This window comes from Bactrocera tryoni, chromosome 4 (assembly GCF_016617805.1).
Source record: "Bactrocera tryoni isolate S06 chromosome 4, CSIRO_BtryS06_freeze2, whole genome shotgun sequence".
NCBI classification, from domain to species: domain Eukaryota; kingdom Metazoa; phylum Arthropoda; class Insecta; order Diptera; family Tephritidae; genus Bactrocera; species Bactrocera tryoni.
In genome coordinates, this window is record NC_052502.1 from 24,024,436 (window position 1) to 24,037,268 (window position 12,833).

Genomic DNA, 12,833 nt, shown 5'->3' on the forward strand with positions numbered 1-12,833 from the left:
TTTTCTGCTTTTTTGTTATTGCTTGTATCAGTGACATTGCCAAAAATTCGTCAAGTGTAAATTGGAAAATGGCAAAGCACAGCAACAAAGCTGCAAGTAAACAAACAAAAATCAGCGGAATTTCTTTAATTTTTCTCGCCTTTTATGCTCGTGACTTTTTTCCTAACTTTTATTTCTTGTTTTTGTGTCTTACAGGTAACAAGTAATTGTGTTAGAAATTAGAAAGCATAAAATTGTCATCAAAGCAATTGGTGACAGTTGCCTTCAGTTGGTATTCTTAGTGAAAGAAAATGAAATTATTGGCAGTATTTTAACTGCTAGTATATATGTATAGTATGTACTATATATATTAAAGTATATTATTATATATTAATAGTAACAGGCGTAAAGATATATGCACATATTGTACATACTTATTTAATATACTTGTCTATTAAGGAGATACTCTCAAAATGTGAAAAAGTCGAAAATAGTTTTTTTTCATATTTCGATGGCTTCAATGTCCAAACTTCAAATAACATTCGAAGTTATAGACAGTCATAGCAACGCTGCTGGTTGTGTTTTAATTTTAACAAGTTTATTGTGCTCGTCCATCTCAAGTTCTAATCAGTAGATTTCGTTAAAATTAGGCACAAATATTTCAACAAAAACCATCATTTTTTATTTTGTAATATTCTTAAAAAAATCGACGATTATTCAAGAAATATAAATAAAATATTGATAAAAAAATGATCTTAACAATTCAGAAAGGGTTAACATTTTATACTCTTGCAACTTGCAGGAATAGAAGCCAGGGAAATACCTAAAGGTGTAAAATGTCAACCATAGGATCGGAATATGGGCAATTTTATATACATACACTAACCGACATGTTCGGCATAAGGTTTGTTAGAAAAACGAAAATCATTATACGTGTTATATGGTAGTTGGATTAGTATGAACCCGATGTTCATTAAGGTACCTCACATACAATCACCAATAATATGGAGTAAAGTCAGCCGCATGTTCGAAAATCCTAGTAATAGTTATATGGGGCTAGAAAAAGTACTATATACTGTTCTAAGTAATACGAGGTGTGTTCAAAAAGTATCGCGACAGTTTGCTGACAGTTTTCTTCGATTGCAGGGGCGTGGTGCATCATGAGTTCTTGCCACAGGGCAGAACGGTCAATAAGGAATATTACCTGCAAGTTATGCGCGAAGCAATCCGCCAGAAACGCCCGGATTTGTGGAAGAACAAAAATTGGCTTTTGCACCACGATAACGCCCCTGCTCACACATCGTTGCTTGTGCGCGACTTTTTTGGCCAAAAACAACACACTAATGATGCCGCAGCTACCGTATTCCCCAGATCTGGCCCTCTGTGACTTTTTCTTGTTCCCTAAACTGAAGAGGCCCTTGAAAGGACGACGTTACGCTTCTCTTGACAGGACAAAGACGGCATCGAAGGAGGAGCTGAAGAAGATAAAAAAAAACTGATTTTTTTGAAGTGCTTCGAAGATTGGAAAAACCGTTGGCACAAGTGTATAATATCTCATGGGGATTACTTTGAAGGGGACAAAATAGATATTCATGAATAAATAAATAATTTTTGAAAAACACAAAATTCGCGATACTTTTTGAACACACCTCGTACACGCTCTCTGATTTTCATTGAGATAACTCAAATCTTGGCCGATATATGCGGCAAAAATCACTTGGAAGTTCAAAAATCTTTATATTAGGTATACGGTGGCTCAGGAAAGTATTGACCTTTTTCAATCCATTTTTGATACACAAATATAATATTCTAAGGAAAGGATATTATCTGCATTCCAGTTGCATATCTCATACATTCACCGATAATTTCGGTCAAAAGTCAACTAAACGAGTAGGTACTAGGTTCCACATAAGCCACCACCACTTTAAAGGAATTATTAGTGCAAATGGAATATACGTAAAATTGTGTTATATGGAAAGTAGGCGTGGTTGTGGTCCAATTTCGCCCATCTTGACACTGTGACATAGGAATATGATAAAAATGGTATTTACAAAATTTAGTTGAAATCGGTCGGTCTGGTCCCGAGATGTGCGATTAAAAGTTCACACCGGCTCCCATAAAGCCCTCTACTACAATATCGGAGGTAAAATTTAATGTTTCGGGCATAACGGTACAGTTAAAAACTACTAAAAGCGCAGTAAATCAATAACTGTATTGCGCTTTTAGTAGTTTTGAATAGTACCGTTAATGCGGAGTGAGCGGATTTGTTTTCCGATTTCATTCATTTTTACACCGTCGATAGGTGTGCTTAGAATATTTGCGGTGAGCATTCGGTTGTTGTACCTTTAGTAGTTCAGGAGAAATGTATGTAAATTAAACTTATTAGAAGGCGTGACCACGCCCACTTTTTCAAAATTTTTCGCCCTAAAAAATACGCCAATAAAGCTACTAGCTCTTTAAAAACCATGTACATTACAAAAAGAAAATTTTGCAAATACATTCAGGCACGTGTGAGGTATAGAGTCTCGTAAAATTAAATTTAAAAAAATATTGAAAAATATGAATATTTTTTTTTTATTTTTTCCCACAGCCAACTACCTGCTAAAGCGCCAATGAGTTTCTCCCATGCTTCATAATTCAGCAATTTTCAATATAATTTTACATTTACCGTTCTATGTGTCTTTCACAATGTCTGTCCAACTGTCTAACTGCCAATCGTGTCTAATTGTGTCTTGAGCTGTGCTGGTTTCACGGCTCAAAGCTGCTAAATTGCCAATACACGTATGTGTTATTGTCTTCAGTGCATATATACACACATATATAGAGCAAATGTAGCATGTATGAATGTATGTGTATATATGTATGTCAATGCATGTATGACATTTTCCCAACCTTTCTAACTTAACTATTAATACTTTTATTAGCATTACCGTTATTTCTACGGCTTATTTATTTTACTCAACGGAGTATTAAAGCAATAGACATACATACATATTTATTTCTGTGCCTGTGTGTTGGTGTTAGCAACTATTATCTCGCATATTGAAAGTATCTGAGCAAGTGCATAAATATAATCTACAGATAAGTAAAAATATTTATAAGTAATTGCATATGCGCAAGTAACTGATAGCAGTTTAATATATGTATGCATGTATGTCGTTATATACATATGTATAAATAATTTTATTTATGTGTTTAAAAATTTACCTCATTTTCTTTGCCACAACGCTGTCATTGCTGCCTCATTTCTGCGCATTAAAAGTTTCTCACTTTTTTCTAGCGCGCAAATTTCGAATTTTACCCGCTTGACTTGCTGCGCATGCGCGCACGTTCACTTGTTATTTATTCATATATCCAGTATGAATATGTGTATGTGTGTGTTTCCACTTGCTGCATGGCTGTGTTGCACACTGCTTGTTGCTATAATTCTATTTTCCAAAGCTCAAAAGCCATTCGCGCTTCATTTTTTCTCCACTCTTACCCACCATTTATTTGTTCTTATTGTGTCTTTTTTGGTGTTTCTGTGTTAGCTATTTACTGTTGCAGTGTGCAGCTATTTTCTCCCATCCATCAGCTTGGCAGAGTGTAGAATAACATTCAGAACTAACGCCATATTTCTACAGCTATGCGGCTATTTTTGCTTCTAAGTATATATTCCATGGATGTAAGTGTGACTATGTAGGTATTTATGTATGTCTGCATATAAATCTATGTACATATAAATATGCATGCATGTCTGTGTGTTTATTTTAACATTCTACCCCAGTCTTAGCGTCGTCTGCCGTTGACGTTGTGTTTTTTCCATGCAGCCGCCGCTGCCTCTATTCATGCCATTGATCCACTGATCCATATTTCTCGGTGGCAGACGCGAGCTCGCAGGCGCTAATTAATAATACATATTATAGCTGTGTGCGCTGCATTTTTTATCGGTCTGGTGGTTGCATGCCGCCGCCAACCGAGTTGTAGCCAAGCTGTGCGAAGCGCGCTAATAGCGTTAAGAGAAAAAGCGAGTAGCCAAGTAGCCTGTTTGACGTGCGGATAGACAAGCTGCGCCGAATTTCCCCTTCAGTGACTTAAATGTGGCCAGCTACTACTACTATTTTATTTTCGCTTCATGCTATGGTTATTATGTTTTCAATTTACGAGTGGGTTTTTTGCTATGCGCTGAGCGCTCATTCGTTGGTGCAAATTAAATCACATTTCGTATTAAATTTATAGTTACCTGGAAGAAAATAATTAAAATATATAAGCAGAAATTTTTTAAACGTTATATATTTAATGAAATACAATTTTAATTAATTTTGTGCTAATAAAATACATTTTCTATTTATTTATTTAATATTGGTTTAATTATTTTTTATTACAACATATTTTAATACATATTTTTTTTTTTAATTTTTTAGTATTAAATTATTATTTCTTATTACAATACAATTTTAAGCAACTTATTAAATTTTTGGAGATTATTAATTCTAAAATAGTATTAAAAAAATTAAATCAATACCAAAAACTTCATTAAAAGTATATTAAAAATACTTAGGTACTATTTATTAAATATTATTTTTTAATAAAAATATTTTTAATATTAAAATTAAAATATCATAAAAAACAATTAAATTAATAATAACAAAAATTTTGAAAAGTATTTTTAATAAAATAAAGTTTTCATTAAATACAAAAAATTTAAATCGGTACCAAAAAAAAGAGTTTTAAAAATATGAAAAAAAATTATTCAATAAGAAATACGAGTTTAAAAATTATGAAAAAAATGTATTTAATACTAATTTTTAATATTATAATTTTTTTTTAATTTTTAAATAATTATATTATAATATTTATAAATAAAAAAAAAAAAATTAAAAATAATTTAATAATTTAAAAGATTGTATTTAATAAATTTTTTTAATATATAAAATATCATAAAAACAATTAAATCAATAATAAAAAAGTTATGAAAAGTATTTTCAACAAAAAAATTTTATTAAATACAAAAAATTTAAATCGGTACCAAAAAAAAAGTATAAAAAATATGAAAAAAAATATTCAATAAGGAATTCGAGTTTAAAAATTATGAAAAAATGTTATTTAATAATAATTTAAAAGATTGTATTTAATAATTTTTTTAATTTTTATTAATTTTTTTTCAAAAATTTAAATAATTTAAAAAAGATTGTATTTAATATTTTTTTTTTTTTTTATTAAATAATTTTTTTTCACATTTTTTAAATTTTTTTTAGTACTGATTTAATTTTTTTAACATACAATCATTCTTTTTAATAAACGTCCAAACATATATATATGTATATATTCAGCATATTAAATTTGCTTTCTTCTTTGCTTTTATACATGTCTTATAGAAATCAACATTCAATATACAAACATATTGCTTGCAAGGATTATAGGGCTTGTTGCTTTTAAGCGATTTGGATTAATTGATTTACAGTGTTTTTGAGGTGAGTACAATATATTTATTATATTATATTAAAATTTGAATTTTATTGTGTAAAAAAAGTAATATTAGTAGAAAGTAAGATTAGGCTTCAATCGATGACTTTTGTGTTAGAAATGTTAAAAAGAAGTTAATGCTTTTCTAAATGAATAATAAATCCCATCTTCATTCAACTCAACGTTAGATTTTAAAATATTGGATAGTCGAAAATTTTCGTATTTTGTCAATAAATGTCGTTGCAGTCGTTATTGTGTTTTACCATGCATTATGTCTTACCATGTAGCGTTGAAAAGGTGAGATTTCACTTTTCATTTAACCAAAAAAAAATTAAATTCGGGGAAGTTGAAAAAAAAGTTAAAGCTGTTCAAAAATGAGTGAAAATAATGAAGAAATTCGCTATATTTTGAAATTTTTATATAAAAAAGGGAAGAATGCCACGCAAGCCACCAATGAAATTTGTGAAGTTTACGGAGAATATGCAGTTCGTGTAGCACAACGATGGTCCGCTCGCTTCTGCTCTGGAAATTTTGAAATTTCGATTTACACTGTTGAAAGTTTTACACTAATCGAATAATGTCTGTAGCGTAAAAATCTCACAAAAGTGGTCCACCAAAATGGTACATATTTGTTAAATATAAAAAAAAATAAGTTGAAGTTTGATCAGAAATACGAAAAGACTTTTTTGACTGCCCAATATCATTTACCCGGAGAATGCAATTACACTTTCCGGCTGCTTTTTTGTCACAATCTATTAAGAAAACCAAATGTTTATCTCACTAAGATGCTCTCTCAACCATTTTCAGGCGCATGCTAAAGTGACGTCAGCAAAACGTGTGGTAGATGAGCCGAAATGCGACAAAGTACCATATGGCACCAAGATAATAATGTTTGACAATGAATTTTATTATTCTGATGTAATTGTAAAAAGTGTAGTGTTCACGGAAAGATATTTTAAGATGGTATACCGTCGTGCAAACCTCGTTTGTGAGCCAAATTCAGGATCCAGGAAGTTTGAAAGTTTGAGTGAATATGCGATCATCAATACAGCCCTCTATGATTTATTCTAGTAAACAAAATGTAAAAACAAGACGAAAATGATAAAGATTTCACTTTTGTCGTAATAATGATTATGAAATTGTCTTTTAAAGAAAACCTTAACTATGGGTTAAGCCAGAAATGAGCCTCATAGCTGAACACATTGGCTCGAAAACGTCGCAACTTCTTTCAACTTTTCAAGAACCCATAGAGCACAGCGATGTCCCTTATAAAGGTCGAACGGCTTCAGTTCTTGTCCATGCTGTATTTTGTACGCTTTCAATTTAAGATCTTACTCTCATTCTCAGCTGCGGCTGCTATATTTGCTTCACTGCGTGCAGCATGAGGTCTATTCGATCGAATATTATCCAATAAGCAATGCAGGGTCTCAAGATGGATGAAGGTGTTGTGAGTAGGCCGATTATGTTAATCATACGAGTAAGTTGAGCGAAACGCGCGAAACATAATTTTTACAGAACGTGAATTTCCATAATAAAGTTGAAAGGTTTTTCAGGCGTTGGTCTTTCCGTGATAAAATGGCGAACAATATTGAACAAAAATAACATGATAACTTGACACGACTCACGCGTCATCTCTCAAAAAAATGTTATTGAAAAAAGTACCTCTACTTGGTTCATCCGTTATAACTATAGTTAAGTGAAAATAAGAAATATTTGATTTGTGTTGAAGAGACATCAATATTAAGAAACTCAGTGCCCTTGCTTCTAAAATTGTTTAACGAAGAGCTATTGATTTCTCAAGCGGTGCTCTTACCTTGGCCGCTACAAGCCGATAAGTTAGCAGCATGAAGGTACACATTACGGTGACAAGCATAATAACTGCATTCACGCAGTGCGGCAAAATAACTATAGGTGATGCCATAAAATTGCTAGAGCAACTGACCATCTATTATGTCTTAAGTAATGTAAATAGCTTTTACGATCTAAGAAAATCAAATTTTAGAGTTATTAGCAAATATCGATGCCAGTGTGGTGGATTAAAATTTTATTAATTTACAAGTGAACCGCACAAATGTGGGCAGGTGCAAATGAAAGAAAAAAAATCAGCAGAAAATCGCATAAAAACGCTGCCATTGTTGTTATTGTTGGCTTCAAAAGGCGAACTCGTGTATCGGCGCAGATTAAATAGAAATAAAAGTCGCTTGTAGAAGTCGTAAATTGAATTGAATATCGCCACTGATTGGCACACAATAGTTCTCAAAGAAAGCGTTAAGACGAGATGAGAAAGAAAGACACAAAGCAATAAAAAAAAACGCACAGCAACAATAACAAAGCAAAGCACACCGTCTGCGGAAAGAGAAAATGAAAAGGTCGTTGGGGGTTTTGATTGATTTGTGGTCCGCAAAAATTTCACACACCTTAATGCGTGCAGGTAGATTTTGGCCACTTAATGTCTAGGTTGTTGCTGTTGTTGATTATTTATTTTTTGCTGCGCTACTCGGCAAGTCACGCATGCGCAACGCAGCACTTGACAAGTATGCGGCTTTGGGTGTTTTTTGCGCGCGTAAACGATAATTTATGGTGTTGTCGGGAATATTATTGGGTAGGATTGATTCGTTGTGGCTGCTTAAAGAGTTTATTGGGTCAGCAAAAAAATGATATTTTTGTTATTGTACGGTTTTGCTTTTAGCGCAATTTTTTTGTCTTGTAGATTTAGCAATCAGTCAATGCTGCGGAAGACATTGATTTTTGGGATACAGTTAAATGACTGCAGGCAAGGTTTCTGTAGATATGTACAAACAACAGGTGTATGTGTATTTAGAAAATATACCTATTTTTAGCTATTTTAGGAGAGCAATTTATAAACGTTTGTTGTTGACAAAAAAGTACCCGGAAATTCTAACCAAAAAGCGAAATATTTAATGATTCATCAATTTTTATTTTATCGCCTTCAAAGTTGGTGGATACCAATTGTAATACACTTATGACAACGATTTTTCCAGTCCTCGAACCACTTTTCATAAGCAGTTTTTGGGATGACCTTCAGCTGCTTCAGCGAATTTTGTTTTATTTCTTCGATCCACTGAAAATGGTTTCCACGGAACGGAATTTCTGTTTGGGGAACAAGAAAAAATACCACGCAACCAAAACTGATGAATATGGTTTTCGGCTTGAATTTTGATCACAATCGTGGTTCAATGCGATGGTGCATCGTCTGTCCCTTCGGAACAAATTTATAATGCACCAAACCACGATCATCGTAAAAAACAATGAGCATCACTTTGATTTTTGAGCGGCTTTGGCGTGGTCTTTCTTATTTCGTCTCGATTTTCCCTCTATTCCGATTATTGTTGACTTGTTTGCATGTCAAACTCATAAACTCACGTCTTATCGGCAGTTATGACGCTCTCCATGAATGTGAGATCGGAGTTCGCACGATCACGCATGTCCAAAGAACTCTGTTTACGGTACTCCTTTCCGAAAAAAATTCAACTTTATTGAGACGAGTAATGCAACGAACTCACGAGATAGTATGCCGAGTTGCCATTTTTCTTCTGACACTTGCCTGACGATTTTCAAGCATCATATCTTTCACTCTTTTCATATTTTCATCAGTGGAAGAGATCGAAATTCCTCCAGAACAATGCGTGTCAATGACCGTCTTCGAAGACTTTGTACCGCTCGAAGGCTTATATTTTTGATAAAATTTGATCACCTTTTCGAACATTCGCAACGATTTAGCACTCGAAATTCGGTTAGAAATACAAAATTTGAGACAAATATTTTGCTCGATATTTTTACCCACAACTTCCGCGTACATTTTGGTCACAATGTATTTCAAGATCTTCTCAAGTGTATTTTTTAAAACAAGAATATTGTAATAATTCCTTCTGGAGAAGTTAGGTGGAGTAGATGTCCGACGACACACACCTAGACCTTTAGGAGGTCTAAACTAACGGCATTAAAATTCTTATACACTATTATGTATTCTCTAAACCGTTCATCAGTACTAAAAGTTTTATTTCTGCTACCTTGGAAACATCGTCAAGAAACCCTCGACTGATCATGGCGATTCTTTTCCTATACAAAAACTTGCATTGGCATAGAAAATGTTTCCTCTTGGAAGATGTTTGCCGATTAAATATCTACAAGTAGTCAGAGGCATATAAATTCCATACGTTTCGGTGTCTAATTGTATGGTGGTGCCTGGTCTGGTCAGTCCAACTGTTTCGTAGTTATCAGCAATATCATTATGCCCTGAAATTCATTGGCGGATTATCGTGAAATAAGTTAAAACCACTGAGAGATCAGACATCCTTTCACCATCTTAGCTAAGAGACGAGACTTTAGGGATACCAAAGCCGCTTCGGTTTTTGTATATATGTGACCTGGTCTAGGGAAAGGGGGCTTAGGTGTCAAAAAAAAAGGAGAACAATTAATGAGATAACGAGAAACAGATTTTCCCAGAAAACTAGTTTTCGCACGTTAGCTCCCTTTTCGTAGACCAGGTCACATATAAATAAAATGCATATTGTGTCTTCAATTGATAACCTCTCTTTTCAATGGAAAAGCAAGAAGATTGGGGACCGAATTTTATATCAATTCCTTAGAAGTAAGACGATCAGTTCGCTATACCACATTAAAAATAAAAATAAAAAAAGGAAGCGAGTTGATTGGAAATTCGAAAGTGATAAAATTTTCAAACCAGTGAAGGGACTTTTAATGGTAGTGGTTTCTGTATTGGTCCTTTCTGAGCATTCAAAAGTGTCGGAAAACTGTCTTTCCCACGCTGTTTTCCAGTTCGAAGGCCATTTTTCCTCAAATTAGGTAAAGCTTGTAAAAAATCTTTCAGCTGAAGTATGCTTAGCTATGAAATAATTTTTTTTTCTCACTAGCAATTCATGTTTTAGAAAAACATTTATTATAAATCACGACCTAAAAACTATGAAAATTACTATTAGTTTTGAACAGATGGTTGGAGAAGAGTTTCGATTTCCAAGCAGGGTAAGCTAAATTTGTATTTGATTATTTTGTTTAATTTAAATTATTTTAACTAATTAAACTGGTTTGTGATTTACTTTCAAAATATTTATCTTTGAAAATCACAAATAAATCACTCATAAAACCTTTCCCAAAATAAACATATTACAATCTGAATAATATTATTACGCGGCAAACAAAAATGTATTTCCACAATGAGCCAAGATTTTCCACTTTTACTTTTATTGACTTAGTTTTTGCCTTCATTTTACTTTTCATCAATGGTCCAGCACTCAATAGAGTCTCAAAAAATTGCTAAAATAAACAAAAATCGGTTAGCCAATCGAATTCCATATCGATAAAATACCGTTGTCGGATTAAGCATTTGTGTACGACAATTTGATTTCTTTGTTTTGATTGAATATGCAAATTCCGCTAACGGTGTTGACAAGTAAAAGTAGCGCTCTCAGAGCATCGGTATGTAAATAGCAGCTTAAGCTGTGCTGCCTCACAATGGAAATGAATAATTTATGCAGACTGTAGAGCGTTCGAGAGCTGGAAACAAGTGATCATAGTTGGATACAGGTGAATGTGTGTATTTGTGTGTGGATGTGAAAGAGTCTGCAAAATCAATGAATGAATGCTTTGTAGACATATTTATATGTAGGTAACTGTAACGCTTTCTTCAGCGTTATATTGGTGTCGCTAGCTAAATTGCTTTGATATGGTCAGAAAATATTATATATCCGTAAATTAAAAATTTACATTAATGAGGTCATTAATTCCCATAAGCTGGCTGCCGTAATAAATCTGAATTTCATGGCATGATTTTATATAGCATTTATTGTTGTAAATATGGATTACTCGAGTGTGAGGAAATCGTTTAGTTAACGCCTATTTAATCGAATTTTAAACGGTACTAATTTATGTTGTTATTTTAGTTTTGTTTATAATTTATGGTGGGAATTTACTTTGTATGAGAATGTAAGTAGTTTTTAAGAGCACATTGGCATTCAAACTTTTTGTATGGGGTTTGAAGTCCCAATGGTGTTAGTAATATTTTTGCTATATTTTAAGTTTTCACTCGTCTATTGGGAGGGTCGATTTAAAAGGATTTTGTTTTTGTACTGTAATTTATTAAGCGGCGGTTGACAGTTCTTCTCGATTTGCAACAAAACACCGCCCAAATTATATGTTGTATTATATGTACACATGTATGCCTACATTCAAAGAGACCTTTAAGAAATTCTATGAAATTTTTCAAAAACTTAATGATTTGGATAATTCTCCGTACAATTATTCGAATGTTGTTAGGTTTCATTGGGGAAGCGTTATTAAGATATAAATATATGTTATATAATATATGTATGTATATGAAACCTTTAGTTTTGGACCTTTTAAAAATTTGAATACTACGTCTGTACCAAAATACCCTTCATAAATGCATTTCTTAAAGCATAAAAGGGGTTAATAAGTTCTTTACCATGAATTTTCATACCCTGAACAGGTTATAGTAGTTTGTCACGAAGTTTGTAATACCCAGAAGGAAGCGACGGAGATCCTATAAAGTATATATATAAATGATCAGGATGTTGAGCTGAGTCGATTTAGCCATGTCCATCTGTCCGTCTGTCTGTCTGCATATATACGAACTAGTCCCTCAGTTTTTAAGATATAATTTTGAAATTTTGCACACCTCATTATCTCTTCAAGAAGCTGCTGAGTTTTATCTGCCATCTTTTTGCTCATTCTAAGTCGTTATTTACAGAAAAATAGTAGTTGACTCGTGTTCATTACCACCAACAGCATTCAACGAGGTGTTATCTGCAAATGTGGCTGTTGTATAATTTCAGTCTACTGGCAGGTCATGCATGAATACAATATAAAGAAGAAGACCTAACACCATACCTTGTGGAACTCCTGCTTTTATTTCCCTAAGCATAGAATACTCGTCACGGTAGAACAGATATTCTTTCTTCAAAGGCTTTTTCAATAATGTGTGTAATTCTATGGAATTTATTAATCATATAATGGTTGGCTCAGTTGGTTGCAAACTGATACAATGGAATTATGGTTTTTCGTTCCATGATTTCATTGAAACGTTTCATGAGAATTTTCTTAAAAAGTTTCGATATTATAAGTAGAAATGATATGGACCTGTAAGAAGATACATCATATCCTGGTTTTCCTAGCTTTTGAATCATTATAACTTCAATAGTTTTCCAATAAGTTCGTGCCAACATTTAATAATATTGGTAACTTCTACTATACTTATTGGAGGAAGCTGTTTTAGAACCTCGTCAGTAATCAGGTCGTAACCGGGAAATTTTTTGGCTTTCAGGTTTTTGATTTTCTTACTCAACTGACTGCTTGTGCAACTTGAGATTTCTTCGCTTTATTGACTGAAATTCTTATATAATTGTGCAAAA

General features: G+C 32.9%; 1 protein-coding gene across 1 annotated transcript in view; it reads left to right on the plus strand.

Annotated features, from left to right (window-relative positions):
- Positions 1 to 5,394: 5,394 nt before the first annotated feature.
- Positions 5,395 to 12,833, plus strand: part of LOC120775048 — a 64,049-nt gene continuing 56,610 nt past the window's right edge. Inside the window, exon 1 of the mRNA XM_040105025.1 lies at positions 5,395 to 5,432. The gene's annotated coding sequence lies outside the window, so the exon portion shown is untranslated. The remainder of the gene's footprint in view (positions 5,433 to 12,833) is intronic.